This window comes from Papio anubis, chromosome 10, assembly GCF_008728515.1.
Source record: "Papio anubis isolate 15944 chromosome 10, Panubis1.0, whole genome shotgun sequence".
NCBI classification, from domain to species: domain Eukaryota; kingdom Metazoa; phylum Chordata; class Mammalia; order Primates; family Cercopithecidae; genus Papio; species Papio anubis.
Window position 1 is genome coordinate 71846770 of NC_044985.1, and position 18349 is coordinate 71865118.

General features: G+C 34.6%; 1 long non-coding RNA gene across 1 annotated transcript in view; it reads right to left on the minus strand.

Annotated features, from left to right (window-relative positions):
* LOC116269177 overlaps nt 1–11331 on the minus strand; it is a 219688-nt gene extending 208357 nt beyond the window's left edge. Inside the window, exon 1 of the long non-coding RNA XR_004176595.1 lies at nt 6598–11331. This is a non-coding gene — a long non-coding RNA (uncharacterized LOC116269177). The remainder of the gene's footprint in view (nt 1–6597) is intronic.
* Between the last annotated feature and the right edge of the window lie 7018 nt (nt 11332–18349).

Below are 18349 nucleotides of genomic sequence, written 5' to 3' on the forward strand. Positions count from 1 at the left end.
GGCTACAATCACATTGCTATTGCCATGTGGAATAACAGTCAGAGTCAATCCTATGATTGTGGTAACAATAACATGAATGCTGAGATTTACCCATGTAGCCAACTGGCAGGTTAGAAAGCAAAAGGAAAAAAAAAATAAACAAAACAAACTTTGGGGTTAAAAACATCAGAGAAAAAAATTCTGTTTGCTCAAATGTTTCCCTTGCATTTATAATTGCCATTATTAACACAGTATTTTTCTTTAAAGTCAAGAAATTTTTTCTTCCTACGTAATTTTACCCACACCTCTTTGATTATATGCTCTAAGATAATAAGCATAGTTGCCAGTAGAGGCTTAGGGATTTTACAAACATCAATCAATGTCACAGTTAGAAGTAGATACATCAAAAGATACAGCAATAAAACCTAAAGTGTCTTCATTATGACACTAGTCAGTTATTTCATTAAGGAACATTTTAGATTAAAAGTAAAATGCACTTTATCAGAGCAGTAAATCTTTATCAAAGCAGAAAAGTTTATATTAACCATCTGGGATAAAATAAGATAAAAATGAGAAAATATGATATTCCTTTAATATCTCATATAAAAAGGGATTTTAATCATAACCCTAATTCCTGCTTTTTCTCCTTCAGTCTAAACAAGCACAGCTCTTGGGCTCTGGAAATTCTGGTAAGCTGAGAGAGACAGCACATAAGGAGTTAGGAGTCTCACGTGCCTGTTGATTGGAAGCAGGTGCAGCAGTGTGCTCTCTAATAAGCTACTTTTGGGCCCCAGGTTCATTCCATGTGTTCTAATGCAAGGGGTGAAGTGAGGGATAGGAAGTTCTGGGTTATTTTCTTCTGAGAGAAGGATTATTAGCACAGGAGCCACAGGATATGGAAGAGTAGCTGTATTAGTTCATTCTCACACTGCTATGAATAACTACAAAGAAAAGATGTTTAATTGACTCAAAGGTCTGCATGGCTGGGGAGGCCTCAGGAAACTTACAATTATGGCAGAAGGTGAAGGGGAAGTCCGCACATCTTCACATGAGGGAGCAGGAGAGAGAGCGAGCAAGTGAAGGGGGAAGTGCCACACTTTTAAACCACCAGATCTCGTGAGAACTCACTCACTATCACGAGAACAACATAGGGGAAATCTGCCACCGGGATCCAATCACCTCCCACCAGGCCCCTCCCCTGACACATGGGGATTACAATTCAACATGAGATTTAGGTGAGGATACAGATTCAAACAATATTAGTAGCCATATAAATTGGGGAAAGCTGAAAAAAGAGGCTCTAAAGAGGATACCCCATGAGAACAATAGTGCTCTTTAGTTATTTGTCTCCCCTACTCCAAGTTCAAAACCCCAGAACACAGCTCAGTTGTATTCTTGACTCATATCAGAAACTAAATAAGTGGAAGGATTCTGGAGCTCTCCAAAGTAGTTTAATACATTATGAAAGTTTCCTACATCTACCTCTGAGGTCCTGAGCCCAGACAGCATGTGTTTGTGGCGGAAAATCACAAACACACTGCAGTTTCTAGCAACAAAATAATACTGTCCATGGAGTTTCTAGATTCCTTAAGTGTCCCTCAATCAGTTCCTCCGCCTCTTGGAATCTATATAGCTCAGGGTTACTGCTACCATTGCCTCAAGAAGGTAAGATCCACGAAGAAAACTGAGATGTTATCTCTTAGAATGCTTTCTTAAAATTGCTTTAGTTTTAAAATTTCATTATTGATTCAAGAAAGCAAGCCAGTGTCATACTACAGGGCATTACAGGCATACCTTCTTTTATTGTGCTTAACAGGTTTTGAAGATTTGTGGGAAGCCTTTGTTAAGCACATCTACCCCTACCGTTTTTCCAACAGCATGTACTCATTTCGTGTCTGTAAGTGTTCACCTTGAGTGGATGAAGAGTTGCTTCTTATGAATGACCCAATAAAGTGGTTTCTTTGGATAGACTCTACTCCCAGTGAAGGTGCTATGAACATTGTTAAAATAACGACAAGGAATTTAGAATGTTCCATAAATTTATTTGATAAAACAGTAGCAGGGTTTGAGAGGACTGACTCTATAGAAGTTTAAAAGAAGTTCTACTGTGGGTAAAATGCTGTCAAACAGCATCATGTACCAGAAAGAAATCTTTCATGAAAATAAGAACCTAATTGACCTGGAAAATTTCAATGTGCTATTTTAAGTTTCTAGAGCCACACCAACCTTCAGCAACCAGCACCCTGATCAGTCAGCAACCATCAACATAAAAGCAAAACCCTCTACCAGCAAAAAGTCTGATACTGAAAGCTGAGATGATTGATAGCATTTTATTACAATAAAATATTTTTAATTAAAGTATGTACATTTGTGTTCTAGATATAATGCTATTGCATACTGAAAAAACTATAGTATAGGGTAAGCATAACTTTTATATGCACTGGAAAACCAAAAAAAATTGTGTGTCTTTCTTTATTGCAATGTTCACTTTACTGGAGTGGTCTAGAACTGAACTTGCAATATTTCTGAGGTCTGTTTGTAGCCCAGATTACTGTCTATGAACTCTTCGCTCAGTGTGAGCTTTCTGATTCCACAGGACATTATGTGAAATATTTTTAATATAATCTTTGCCTAAAACAGACCCCAACATTTTCTTAGCTGAAATACGCTAACACCTTTATAAAACTAACAAATTCTCACATATCCTCTCTCCCCAAAAGGTGAAAAAAAAATTGTGAATCCTTCAAAAGTAGCTAACTCAGAGGCATATCTGGAAAATATAGCATATTTCTGTTGCCTGGACATTGGTTTTTTGTTTACTTTATAGGAGTACACATCCTTTAGCAAATGAACTGAAGATCCCAAATTTACCTAAGTTAATGCTGAATTAGATAATTCCATATGTCATACTTAATTCCCAAATGTATCCATGTTTTCATAAGCTCCTTAAACTACCATAAACCTTAAATATCAAGAAGAAAACATTATGAAACTGAATAAAATGATTTTAAAGTAATTATTAGTATCCTCATAAGCAATTTAAAATAATTAAAACAAATTCTAACATAATAGATTTGAAAGGGAATCTTTGGATTCTGTTTCCAGAACAAATGTTCCATTTGGAAATTCTAACAATGAAAACTGTGGTGTTAGTGAAATATTCCCTTCAAATTTATGGTTTTTAGAAGATCTCCCTGAATTTCTTATATTTTTAGATTCCAAAAACTTTATCTACTGTAAAATGCATAATCTCCTTAATCTGAAATGGCCAAATCAAGGAACTCTTACCATTATAATTTCTTATATCTTCCTCCGAAAGATGAATTCCAGTCATCCTTAAAGTAGTCTAGTAGTTTTAAGATAGTCTCAAAATATAGTCTAATTTATTTTCATGAAAATAAATCCTCATCTCCCTAGATTATACTTTTATGGGTTGTCTCACCTTCATATTTATATTTAAGCTTCTTTCTTTACAGCTTATTAGAATAAATCACTCAATTTAAAATCTTTCATGAGAAGCAAGTAGATTTTAGACACAATTATGCCACCACTGTGTCTAACCTCTCTCTCATCTTATCAAGAAAATGACTAATAATAGAATAAGCTCTTCGCTGAGCTCATTGATCTTGCCTTGATTCCACAAATAGATTCTGACTGTGTTCCAGCACGTACAATCTTGATACAGATCATATGCTATTATTGTATCAACAAAGCCTGTACCATAATATTCCTCTAAGCCACAGACAAAGGAGAAGTTTCTGGCAGATAAAATGTTTTTATTATATGGTATAGTGAATGAGTTAGCTCTATGGCTGGTTTGAACAGATCTAAATAATTCACAATCTATTTTAGATTAATATCCTATAAGTAGACAATGCAAGTATTACATGTTCCTGGTTTTATTTATTATCAAAACCAATAATAAATATAAAAACAAAACTATTGGCTAATTATTGTCAGAAAGTACAATATGAATAGCTGAAAATTGAATTACTTTTGATATAATTTATCAAATTTTAAGTTAATACTAAATTCTACTTTTCAACAGATTAATTAATTCTATCATTTTCAGATGTTTTGCTGTAATTAATCCTAAAATGTCCATTAGGTAGACCTTTCCCCAAAAGGGTTTCAGGGTAGGTATTTATGAATATTAATGAATAATAAGGTGATTGAATAGCAATGGCATATCTTAAAAAGAATATATCAAAATCAGCTCTTTCATGCAATATCATTGCAATACATTGAAAACTTGTCCAAGGAACTTAGCAATGAAAAAACGCCCTTCTGAAAATAAAAATGGTACTGCCCAGAGGTTCTGCTATAACTTAGTTCTCTTTGCAAATAAATGGCCCTTTACCACTTAGTTATAATTGTTTATAATTATTTTACCTACTCAGTGTTACCAATATAATAATTATTTTCAAGAAGTTTATCTTGCTTATTCTAAATATTAGTACCTTTCAGCCCTCATAGTTCAGGATTATCACTTTTTGAGCTGTGTTTATTTTATTTTTATGTATTTATATATGTATGCATGCAATTTATGTATTTATTTCTTTTGTCTCATGGTATTTAATGAAATTCTATAACTTGCCCAGGACTATATACACTATGGAGAGAAAAGAGCATATTGCAAAAGTCTTCTGCAACCTGTTCATGAGCTGTGACACCCAGGACCTCTCTACCCTGAGCTCCCTTTCAATACCACACGAGGCCAGAACACCTTCCGTGTCCCTGGGGTTTCCTGCAGTTTTGTGTTCCTGAGATGCACGTGCTTTTCTCTAATTCTGGGATAGCTCTAGGTTTGGTCTGAGGAGAAAGGCCGCAGGCTTGCAAGTTTGTAATCTTGTCAGCTCTTTGTCATTTATATAATTTAATATTATGAGTCACTTTAAGTCCATTTTGAAACTTGGTCTGATTGTGTTTTCTTACACATCACGAAAATTATATTGAATGCCTTTTTCCAGTCACTTAACATTACACCACTCTTGGGCCCTGTGGGTAATGTCAGCCACTGTCTCTTCTCTTGTGGCATCCATCAGTGCCTAAATGAGAGCAGCATCTCTGACTCTTCATCACATAAGTTGACTCTTTTCCAGAAGCAACTATATCCCCTTTGTCTGTCTGCTTTGCTCAGAGTAAAATTCCTAGTTCAGATTCGGATCATCTATAAGTCAGAGGACCATGATGACAAAATTAAATTATGGCTTAAATAAAATAGACTTGTCTCCAGGCTAGTATGCGAGGGGTATGAAAAAAGACTTTATTATATACAAATTACAACAATAATTAGAATTTATGCTATTTAGATGTTTTCTCAGGTACTTTTATAATGTGAGCATGTCTTAGTTTTAGTAATATTTTTAAATTCAAAATTTATTTAAATTGCATAATTAGTATGATTTAAATTATCATTTCTACTGAATTATGTTCTTATAAGTTGTCTACTGGATTTCTATTTAAATACAGCAGCTGTTAAGACTATATTAATTCCTAATGAGCTCATTTAGTAGGTAGCATTACATTGTTTCTTATTTGTTTATAGCCTATCAGAAATCATCCACAGTTTATTGATATAACCTTTAGGAAAAAGTATGTGCTCAGATTACTCACCAACATTTGAGTTATCACATTCAATTATCTTAAATTCAATGTAAAATAACTTGTTGCACTTGTTTTGAAATATGTGAAAATCTATTTCCAAGAATATTTAGAGTATACCATTTCTAAGTAAAACACCAAAAAAGTAAAATCATTTTCTGTACAGTGTCTTAATGACACATTCTAGAATTTCTGTATTTGTTTCTTTTTATCTACTGCAGTCTCCTTCGGGTTATTTGTACACACAGGGTATAGAAGAATTTTAATTCAGTCTGTCATCCCTTTACTCACAAACATTCATTGACCTCCAATCATATGCTATGTATTTTGTTAATCATCAAGAATACCGAGCCAATTGGAAAGGAGAAAACATATTGGAAACACATACAATGTATCATGAAAATATTAATTATATTATAAATTTATTTACTATATTGAGTATATTATATTAAACATATATTAACATATACTATATCAATTATATATTATAAAATATTTATATAATATTAATATATAATTATATATTATAAAATACTTTAAATGAGCTATATACGAAGAATGATCTAACAAATATCTATGTAGCCATTGCTTAGTTTTAACATAATTTAAAATTTTCATGCATTTGCAGATAAAATCAATCTTTCTGTACAATCCTCTTTATTCTCTCCCTATTTTTCTTTCTCCAGAAGTAACAACTCTCCTGAATTTTATTTTTGTAATTCATCATTTTATACTTGTAATACATGAGTGTTGAAATAATATGTAACATTGATTGGCATGCTTTCATACTTTTGTAAACAGCATTCTACTTTATGTATCTTTACTTATTTACTCTTATCAGTATCATGCAATTAGATTTATATACATTGAATTAATTCCAACAATTTCCTAATAAAAGCATCCCTTTTGTGAGAAATCTTTTATATATTTTCCTGTTACCACGAGCAAGCTTTACTTCTAGTATTCCTAGAAATGAAATTGTTTTGTAGAATGTAAGGGAAATTTATTCTATACCTTCTCCAGAGTGGTTGTGCCAATCTTCTCTTCCACCAACATTGTATATTCTATGTTTCTTTGTATCCTTTTCAACTGTTGTATTTTACGTTTTTTCTCTATGCTGAGAATGAAGCAGAAACTTGTTTTGATTAGTAGATAAATGAGTCCCTTTTCACATATTTATCAGCCTCTTTATTTTCTTCTTGTGTGTATATTTTCTGTTCATATTCATAGACTAATTTTCTATTGGGCTGTCAGTTTTGTTTTTCTTTTTTAAGGGGTTCTCTTCATCACTGCAGGTCTGAAAGCATGTGTTCCCACTGGCATTACTTCGGCAGATAATGAGGGTATGGAAGTCTTTCCTAAGACTTTTCTTTTAATGAAAAGCAGCACCAAATTATTTTCCTTTCTAACAAAGAGTAGCCTGTAAAATCGAGCTGCAGATATAGATGTCGGCAGTTGTGCCAATCATGTTCAAGATGGTGGCTCCATCTTCCCTTCACTTTGTCAACCAGGTGTACAGTAAGGAGCAGACAAGATGGTGCTGGCCAAGGGGCAAGTTCATTTGCATAAGATGATCAGAGTGGGGCGCCAGTCTTCCTGCGCACTATGTAAACGTCATACCTGATGCAGCCAATCTGTGAGCCTTATGTAAATCAGACACTGCCTCCTTAAGTCTGATTATAAAATCTGGCGCATCAGCTGCCAGCCAGCCTTTTCCTCTCAAAAGGCTCCTCTCTCTCACTAGAGAGCAAGCTGTTTTCTTTGCTCTTTCTTTCTCTTTCTCTTGTCTATTAAACCTCCACTCCTAAACTTCTTGTATGTATCCATGTCCTGAATTTTGCTGGCATGAGACGACAAACCCCTGGTATTTACCCCAAATAACCTCTTCAGCACCACAGTAGAACAATTTACAATATGGCTCTTAAAATCTTTGTGGTTGTCGTAAGAACTACATTGGCTAAAGCATACAAAGCATTTATTAAGCCTGGTACATAATATGCACACAATAACACTCGCCACTCTCATCATAATCATCATCTTATCCTCATCTTTATTACAATATATCAATTTGTCATACCTGTGTACACTGGTTTCCAGACTCCATATTTAATCACCAGGTATTTGTTTGTTGCTATTAGATAACTAATATATAGTTTTCATTTCTTTAATTTTACATTCTCTGAATGATCTTGTTTTACATGTAGGTCTTTTAGGCAGCATAAGTTTTTATTTTTTAAATTCATTTACTATCTCTCAGTTAATCGGTAAGTGAAATAAATGTATACTCGTGATTACTAATACACATGAGCTTAAATATTTCGCCTTATTTTATGATTTATTTGTTACTTATTCCTTTGATTATTTTTTCTACTTTCTTGTCTCTTATCAAACGGATAAAGGTATTCCATAGTTTTATTTCCCCCTTGTGATGTTTGGAAACCATTCCTTCAGCGGTCACTTTTAGATATTTGACATAAATTCTTAACTGTATATTTTTCTGTCAATGTCTGAAGTTAGTTATTATTTTTATTCTCTTCTTGAACTCTACAAAGAACTCAGCATGCTTTAATCTTGACATTTTGTCTGTAGTTTTATTTATATTTTGATTAACACGAAAATTTAATTCTATTTTTCAGTCAAAAGTTAATTGAATTTACTGAGATATTTAAATTCCTATAACCACCATTTTTTATTATTCCGCACATTTCTGTCTTCATTTATCTTTTTTCCTTCTCAGTGCATCTTTAAATAGGCTTTTTAATTAAGGTTTTTGTGTAGTAGACATTCTTGTAATCTTATTCCTGAAAATGTTTTTATTTTGTCCTTATACTTGAATAACCACTTCTTTAATTATACCGTTCTAGATTAACAGGTATATTTGCTCAACAACTTGAAGACACACTTCTCCTTTCTCCTGGAGCCTATTATTGTGTAGGAAGTCATCTCTCAGTTTATTGTTATGCCTTCATAGGTAATCTGTATTTTCTCTGTTATTGCTTTTAAAATTTTTTTTAATTAAAGTTCTGTAGGTTTACTATGTGCTTAGGTGTGGAGTTTCATTTACAGTTTTTAGGTACTCAAACCACATTTGTTATCTAAATATTGTCTTGCCTCAATTTGAAAAAAATTACAGCTGTTATTCCTTCAAATATTGTTTCTCCATCATTATAATTATTTTATTTCTTTAGAACTCCTATGAGATACACCATGGAGGTATTTAATCCAACTTCTATGCCACTTAATAATCACTCTTTGTTTTCTGAAAAACATTCTGGATGAATCTGTCAGTATTGTGTTCCACTTCATTAATTATTCCTTCCTATATGTGCAACACAGAGTTTATAATGTCTATTGATTTTTTTTTATTTTTTTAATCTCAGGGATTTTTTTTTTTTAATTTTGATGATTTCTACTTTACTTCCTTCACCATAGCCAAAATTTTTGTTTTATTTCTGCCTGTTTTTGTCATATAATATTTTGTTCCTTAGAGATTACTTCCTTAAACTCTTTGAGTCAAAACCCTCTGGTTATACTCATATGAAATTTTATGCCATATTGTTTTATAAGACTGATTTCCTTTGGAATTGTCTCATGCCTTACTTGCTGATTTTGTTGGCTGTCTTCATTCATATTGATTTTCTTCTTGTGTTTCAAAATTTAGACTCTTCATATCATTTATCATTTTTAGTGGGAGACGCGGGATTTGTATTTTGTTTTCTTTCCCATCCTCTCTCTACATTACTTTTTGTATAGTGGAGAGTTTCTCATTGTTTGTAATTATCTCTGGGACCCTTGAGTTCACAAGCAAAGCTTATGCTTATGTTTCATGGTTACTGCCCCCTGGTGATATTGGTAATATTGCAGATTCAGTCTTCAGGTTGGTACTTGGCTCAGTTTATGGACTCAAAGGTGAATCCATCTTCCCACTAGCCATTCTAACCCTTCCTCTCAAGGAGCAGCTTCCCAGGCAGAAGTGGCTAGTGTGTTTTGCAGTCTTGTTTTACAAGAGAAATATCAGAAGTTACCCGGTACCTAAGTTGTAGGCAATGAGTCTCTCTGATTTTCAATCCCCATGTCTTGTTAGAATGTTAATATTCATTATCCCAAAAAGGTCAAAACCACAGATGCTTCTGCCAGCATCTCAAAAAAGTTTCTCAAATAACCTAAAAATAGAATTATTGTATGATACAGTGATTCCATTGCTAGGTATATAGGCAAAATAAAGGAAATTAGTGTATCAAAGAGATATCTGAACTCTCATGTTTATTGCAGCACTATTCACAGTAGCCAAGATTTGGAACCAACCTAAGTGTTCACCAACAAATGAAAGCATAAAGAAAATGTGGTGCATATGGAATGTTACACAATGGAATATTATTCCGTTATAAACAATGAAATGTCATTTTCGACAACATGGTCAGAACTGGAGGACGCTATGTGAAGTGAAATAAACCAGGCACAGACAGACAGATTCTGTGTGTTCTCACTCATATGTGGAGCTAAAAATTAAATCGGTTGATCTCTTGGAGATAGAGAGTAGAATGCTGATTAACAGAGGCTGGAAAGGGTAGCAAGTAGGGAGGGATAAAGTGAAGATGGTAAATGTGTGCAAAAATATGATTAGATAGAATAAGACATTTGATAGCAAAACAAGATGACAATAGTAAATAATAATTTGTTATATATTTTAAGATAACTGAAAGAGTGGAATTGGAATAATCCTAACACAAAGAAATGATAAACACTTGCAGGCAATGGATACCCCAATTACCCTAATTAGACTGTTACACACTGTATACCTGTATCAAACATCACACGTATCCCCAAAATGTATACACCTATTATGTACCCGTAATAATTAAAAATTAAAAGAGACATAGCAATAGTTAGATAAGAAAGGAGAAAGGAGCCTATGCAGTTATACCTACTTAAAGTATAATGGCCATTAAAGTGGACATTAGCCATTTTCATCTAAAAGATGAAAGATAACAAGTGTTGGCAAGGATGTGGAGAAAAAGGAATCTTTGCACACCGTTCATGGGAACCTAAGTTTGTACAGCCATTATGGAAAACAGTATGGATGTTCCTCAAAATATTAAAAATACGACTACTGTATGATCCAACAATCTCATTACTGGGTATATATCCAAAGGAATTAAAATCAGTATGTCAAAGAGATACCTGCACTCCCATATTCATTGCAACATTAATGGCAATATCCAAGAAACGGAATCCACCTAACAGTCTATCAACAGAAGACTGAATAAAAAAATATGGTATGTACACATTCAGCCATAAAAAGGAAGGAAATCCTGTCATTTTCATCAACATGGATGAACCTGGAAAAATATCATCATGATCTCACTTATATGTGGAATCTAAAATAATGGAATTCATAAGAAATAGAGTGGTGGTTACCAGTGACTGGGTTGGGGGGCTAGGGGAATGGTTAGGGAGATTTTGGTCAAAGAATACAAAATTCCAGTTAGGTAAGAGACATCAGTTTAAAAGATTTATTGTACCACATGGTAAACAAACTAATTTAATATTATAGCTACTTGGACAATGTGACAACATTCAATTTTAGTCAGGTCACATATTTATCTTTATTTTCCTATTTCTAAAATTAGATACAATCATTTTTCTAAACTATTCCCATCCTATAATCACCAATTTAAATATACTCAATTGGCTGGGTGCTGTGGCTCACCCCTGTAATCCTAGCACTTTGGGAGGCCGAGGCAGGCAGATTGCCTGAGCTCAGGAGTTTGAGAACAGCCTGGGCAACACAGTGAAACCTATTTCTACTAAAATACAAAAAATAAGCTGGCCATGGCAGCGTGGACCTGTAGTCCTAGCTACTCAGGAGACTGAGGCAGGAGAATTGCTTGAACCCAGGAGGCAGAGGTTGCAGTGAGCCGAGATTGCGCCACTGCACTACAGCCTGGGCGATAGAGTGAGACTCTGTCTCAAAATAAATAAATAAACAAATAAATAAATAAATAATTGCCTTTAAAATATAGACTTACATTAATCACTTTTTGAGACAACAAGTCTGCTACTTGTTAATAATGGGCTTTTTACCATTTTTTAGTATTTTTTTGATAAAACTTGTATGGTTTATTTTTATTAACATTGTCCAATTTTTCTACTGTTCCCTCATATACTTGGAAGCAATTGTCTTAATTAGTTAAGTACATATAGTTACTGCTGATTTAGAAGTTATTAAATTAAGACTTTATATGCTTCACACTTTGATCAGAACATTTAAGCATACTTCACTAACTTCTCAAAGCAACATTATGACAGAGTCTGAGCATGCCCCTTCCCACAGCATATAAATCAAGTGCAGTGCCCTCAAATACTTATCTGTCTACCCACCCATAGAAATGGTAGAAAGCAACACCCAGATAACTTGGTTAAAACATGATTTATTTCTAAAGTTACAAAAATATTGAAGTGGAAATGGCTACACCTTTGAAATCTATGATGACTGCATGGGTATGTGTATTTATGAGATATATGTAATACATATTTTTTCAGTGACACTTGAAAGAAACAAATATGGAAAGTTAAACCAAGTAGTCCTGCCCAAGTTAGACAACTGTATAAGAATGGCAAGCAACAGGCATTTGAAAAGTTACGATGTAAGAAAAATATTTTCAGTGTATCTTTCATAATGTTAATTAGTTGATACCACTTTATACAATATACATTTTAATAATTAGCATCCCCCATATTTTGAGGCAACATAAAATGAGTGAAGTGTCTTAGATATATGTGAATAATTTTGACCGTAATCTTACAAGCTTTATTTCCTTTATGAACTTATGCTTAATCTTGAAGGACATGTTTGTTTTTCATTCTTTATTGTTTTATATTTGCATTATTTTGAAAATTAGGTGAAAAAACCTTCAGATAATAAAATATATTCTGTACAGTACACCTGAAGATGTAATATTAAACATAATCTCTGCTATTACTATCAAAATGAATATTGGAATAACAGGCTACTTTAAGAGGTACATAGAGAAAATTTTCTAATAGGCTTACTACAAAATGATGGTTAATTATACTGACCTCATAAGGTTTCTGTGTGGGATGACTAATAAACTATTGAAAATTCAATTCAGATTTGAAGTTCTTCAATTCTATATTATAATCAGGAATATTGTCAAAAACTATCAAAAATGAATATGTTTTCTTGATGAAATTAAATCTAGCAGTGAGAAAAACACATCGTCTAACTACACATTATTTCTCTTTTCAAATACTGACCCTGCTCACTTGATAATGAAGGCTCAGACCACATTCCATCTAAAAGGCTCTGGCATAAATAGATTGAATGTCAGAGTCTGAATCAACAAAAACAACTGCAACAATTATTGTTATTTACCATCATCATTACAGTTGAAACAATTTGAGGAATTAAGCACTAAGAATACCAGACATTAAAAATACCAGAAAGTTCTATGACTGAAAATGTTCATTGGCCTTCAAAAAAAGTAATTAGCATGTCTCATTCCAAAATCAAGAGCGTTGTCAAGCATTCCATTCTATCTGTTAAACTGTAGGAGTAAGAAAGAAAAGATCATTAATCAAATTGGTATCATGAATATGTATGTATAAACAAGTGTATGTGCAAGGAAATTCCAAATAGATATGCAGTAAAATTTAGATGATAAATGTGTAGGAAATTCTAACACATTATTGAAAATTTTAGACCTTAAAAAATGCGGCTGGGCGCGGTGGCTCACACCTATAATTCGAGCACTTTGGGAGGCCGAGACAGGCGGATCACGAGGTCAGGAGATCGAGACCATCCTGGCTAACATGGTGAAATCCCATCTCTACTAAAAATACAAAAAATTAGCTGGGCGTGCTGGCCGGTGCCTGTAGTCCCAGCTACTCTGGAGGCTGAGGCAGGAGAATGGCATGAACCCGGGAGGCGGAGCTTGCAGTGAGCCGAGATGCTGCCACTGCACTCCAGCCTGGGCGACAGAGCGAGACTCCGTCTCAAAATCAAACAAACACCTCCAAAAAAACTGCAATGAATGACCTTTAAAAAGAAACTATGCATATGGCTTTTAGAAGATATAAATCAAACATTAAATTTTAGTAATATTGTCACCCGTGAAACAAATTATAGATGTTAGATGACTGACCAAAGATATAGGTGGAAAATTCATGTAGTCTGTTAAAAAATATTATAATGTCTTAAATTTCTGACATTTCCATTTTCTTCAAATTTTTTTATTTCAGGTAATCACCATCCTGAAGTTAAGATATTTTTGTGTCAATTATTTAAAAATATCTGGATCTCATTACAACTATTTTTTTAAGACTTTTTGTCATCTGTCACAGGCTGAAGTAACCATTATGTCCCTTTGTCAACTATATCCAGGCACACAATTAATGAAATAGAAGTAGTTAGTTATTCACCAGCTCTAGAATGCTTTGCCTGCCCTGCTCTCGTGCAAAAATCCACCACCTGTGACACTCTGTTTTATTTTTTGTTTGTTTGCTTTTCACACTACCCATTTGAATATAGCTTTGGTTTGGGAACACTTTTAGCATCATTCCCCATATTAACTCCACAATGGCTATTCCCCATTACTAGCAACTTTCAAAGAATAGATTTTACATTTAGTACTCAAAATGGTAACTATCATCTATAGTGATAGGTGTAAAACTATCTTTAGTCTATTTTGAAGTTAGAGAGAAAGTATGTTTAAAGAGATGTGCGCATAAACAGCAGCGGGTGCATGTATGTGTGTGTGTTGGGAAGGGGAAGGGGAAGGGGAAGGGTGTTATAGAATTCTGCAGGTGAGAATGCTTCAGTGCTAAAGCCATTACCACCATCCAACAACCCAGCACTTCTGCCTGCATAAATCATGACATGCAGTTGAAAGGTGATGACAGAAGGCTGAGGCAGGAGAATGGCGTAAACCCGGGAGGTGGAGCTTGCAGTGAGCTGAGATCCGGCCGCTGCACTCCAGCCTGGGCGACAGAGCGAGACTCCGTCTCAAAAAAAAAAAAAAAAAAAAAAAAAAGGAAGGTGATGACAGAGCAGTCTTGGATGCTTGGTTCTCAAATTTGGGAATGTTCACTGGGAAAATATGTCCTCTCTGCCAAGGTCAAAAAGCATTCCCCTACTCTGGACGCATAGGAGTGCTGTGGCAGGTAATCTAGCAACATGGACATGCAGCAATAGCAGCTGTGGCAGCAGAAGTAAGGCAACCACAGCAGAAGCAGCAAGCAAACCCAGACGAGCCTCAAAGGAGGCTCAGAGTCTGAGGTGAAAAAACACAGCACTGAGACAACAGTCTTCAAGAGGAACCATGGCGTTTGCCATTGGTCAAACTGCTATCTCTCTGCTAGCAGGAAACAAAACTTTTAAGCCACCAGAATCCATTGCTGAGACAGTGAGAAGTGAGAGAATTTGGTGAATACCAACACTGAAGAAGGGGGTGATTCTCAGTCATGACTGACCATCAGAATCTTGTTCAAAATAAAGTTCCAGGCTGTAGAGAATCAGCTTCATTACGTCTAAGGAAAATAGGAGCAAACCATAAAGAAACTTGAAGGCCAAAGTAACTTGAGTTTTACTCTGAAAGCAAGAAGAAACATTTTAAGAGCTTGAAGCAAGGAAGAAACACAGCATAACTTACCTCTGGAAAATGACATTCTTGCTATTTTGTGGAGAAGAATTTGTGATAGAAACAGAGAACAATATAAAGGCTGTTGCTGAAGTCCAGGAGAAAGATGATTACAACTGGGATTGGGGTGATGTCAGCAACATGAAAATTAGTTGATGGATTTCAAAAATATTTAAATAGAAAACATCTGTATTTTTTGAAAAATTGAACTGTAAAGATTAGGAAAAGAAACAATCAGGGAAAGCTTCGAGGTATGAAGGAGTTCATGCTACATGTACATATAGCGAAGAGCAAAAACCATATTTTTTGCTATTGAAATTATGAGTGAAGCAGTCAAGCTCCAGTGTCATAGCTTTACCGGTCATCTTGGCCCTGACAACAGTAGGGGACTCTCAAATTCTGAGAGCTGACTTTATTTTCAGATACACAGATCAGCCACTTATGGAGTATAATTTGGGAGATACCATGTGATTATCTATCCCACTGACTACCATAACATCATAGAAAATGTTCATCACAGAGAAAACATTTATTCACCCAAAATTTATTGAGCACCAAATATACACATACACAGTCATGCACCACAAAACCAACCTTTCAGTCAGGAAGGAACCACACATACAGTGGTAGTCCCCTAAGATTATAGTGGAGCTGGAATTTTCTATTTCCTAGTGATGTTATAGCATGGTTAACATTGTAGCACAACACATTACCTTTTCTATATTTAGATAGATTTAGATACACAATACTTACTACTGTGTTACAATTGCCCACAAGTATTCTGTAGATTAACATGCTGTACAGGTTTGTAACCTAGGAGCAATAGGCTACATGAAATACCCTAGGTTTATAGTAGGCTATACCATCCAGGTTTATGTAACTATACTCTATGATGTTTACACAATGACAAAATCACCTAATGATATATTTTTCAGAAAATTTCCCCATTATTAAGTGACACATGACTGTATCTGGGAAAAAATGTGATCTTTAGAAGTATACAATGTCATTTTAGAATAGGGAAAGTGATAGAAAACATATGATCTCCTCCTTTACTGCAGTATCTCCCAAATGGTTTTCTGTAATATTTGATAATGTTATTTATATGTAAGCTATTAACGTAAGTTTATGATGGGACTTTCTAGTGTTTTCCTATGTTAATATGCATGGGGATCTTGAAGGTGTGTGTAACATTTTCCAAATTTCCTTAGAAATTATTGCTTTTGAGATGCATATTATTATTTGATGCCAGAAAAAACAGGCACTTTAAAGAGGTAAGAAAGGTGAAGGGGAGATGGGCACTTGCTTTCTGCTGAGGCATGTTCCGGTCTCTGTCAGTTTCTTTTATTTCTACTTAAGGACAGTCTTGCCTCCATGAGCTAAAAACAGAATCTCATATCTCTCTTTGGTTCCCACTTTTATATCCTTTCAGTTGTGTCTCCCATAGAAATGGTAAGATGAGACAGCCAGGGCTGTAGTCCGGCCTAGGAGATACTCTAAGACTGAGAAGGTCTGGCATGAAAAGCTCTTGGTTTTAGAGCAAATGATCTGGCTTCTTGTGCTAGTCTTCATGCTAATTTGGTTGTGTTTTGTAAACTAAATTGGCTTTTCCCATCAGAGGACAGGATCAGTAGATCTGAGGTCAAAACAGTCATTTACTTGCTTGAATTTAGGTCTGCCTTTAGCAAGACCAGGGAGTACTTCATTTGATCCTGTCTAGCCAATGTAGACTTGGAGGAGGTGTTTTGTTTCTTGGCCTAATAATAGTGTTTATTTACTAGGCTTCCAAACTCATACGTACATTTTCTTCAGGTGGCTTATAGGGCAATAGAAAGACATTAAAGATGCAATATATTATCTTCTGGAAATTGCAAAGAGAGTAGATTTTAAGTGGTCTTACTACAAATAAAAGTGAGGTGATGTAAATTAATTAGCTTTATTGAGTCATTCCACAATAAATAAATATTTCAAAACATTATGCTGTTCATAATAATTTTTTTTTGAGACTGGACCTTGCTATGTTGACCAAATTGGTCTCAAACTCCTGGTCTCAAGCAATCCTCCTGCCTCGGCTTCCCAAAGTGCTGGGATTGTAGACATGAGCTACCATGCCCAGCCTATACAATTTTTGTCTTCCAATTTTTTTTTTTAAGAATAGTTTATTGGTGTTCCACATCATCTACCTCCCCCATCTCAATACATTTTCACATAGATTCCTAGAAAGAAGTTATTGATAAACTATTCTCCTGCTGTTTTTTCTCATTATAAGCACTATCCTCGAAGTCAACGAATTTCAAAATGTTAGACAACTCCTTCTCCGTCCTCCAGCTTCTAATTCAGTATCATCTCCTTTTAAAAGTTTTCCACATTTTGTTAGTTTGGGAATGTTGCCCCTTCTACGAATAATCTGTCCCTGTTTGTTAAGAGTCTATACATCTTCACTAGACAGTGTATGTACTCATTGAGGGTAAGAACTTAGATGTTTATCTTAGTGTTCCCAAAACTAGCGTAGTAGTAAATGTATGTTGACAAAAAAAAAAAAATTGAAATTTGTTGACTTTAAGAATAGTGCTTATAATGAGAAAGACTAGAGAAGAATAGTTGATCAAGAACTTATTTCTAGGAATCTATGAGCAAATGAGTGAAGGAATAAGTTGGCACGAGAACGAAGTCAGATAAGTCTTCATAATCATTTTCTGATCCATTCTTAATGAAATTACTCTTTTATCTCAACCATAGCCATAACCTTCTATAGTGAACATCTTGTTCTTAGTCTTTCCCATTCCAGTCTGCATCCTCTGCTGTCTTTTTACACTGTATCATCTGCCAGATCACTTTATCCTTCTGTTTGAAAACTCCCAGTTGCTCCCAACTATATAACTAATGATAAGAGTTACACAGAAACACATACACTCTCAACTTCTCTCTTGTATTAATTTTAAAGACACATGCTGCCTGGAATGGGATGAACTGCTCTGTCTACTTCTCTCTCATGGTGTCTCTGACTCCCCATTGCTCTACTGTGTTCTCTCAATTCTTTCTCTGCCAGCCAGATTCCTGAGCCTATTTTTATTTTCTGCCCATGGCCACCAGGGCCTCTTCAGATT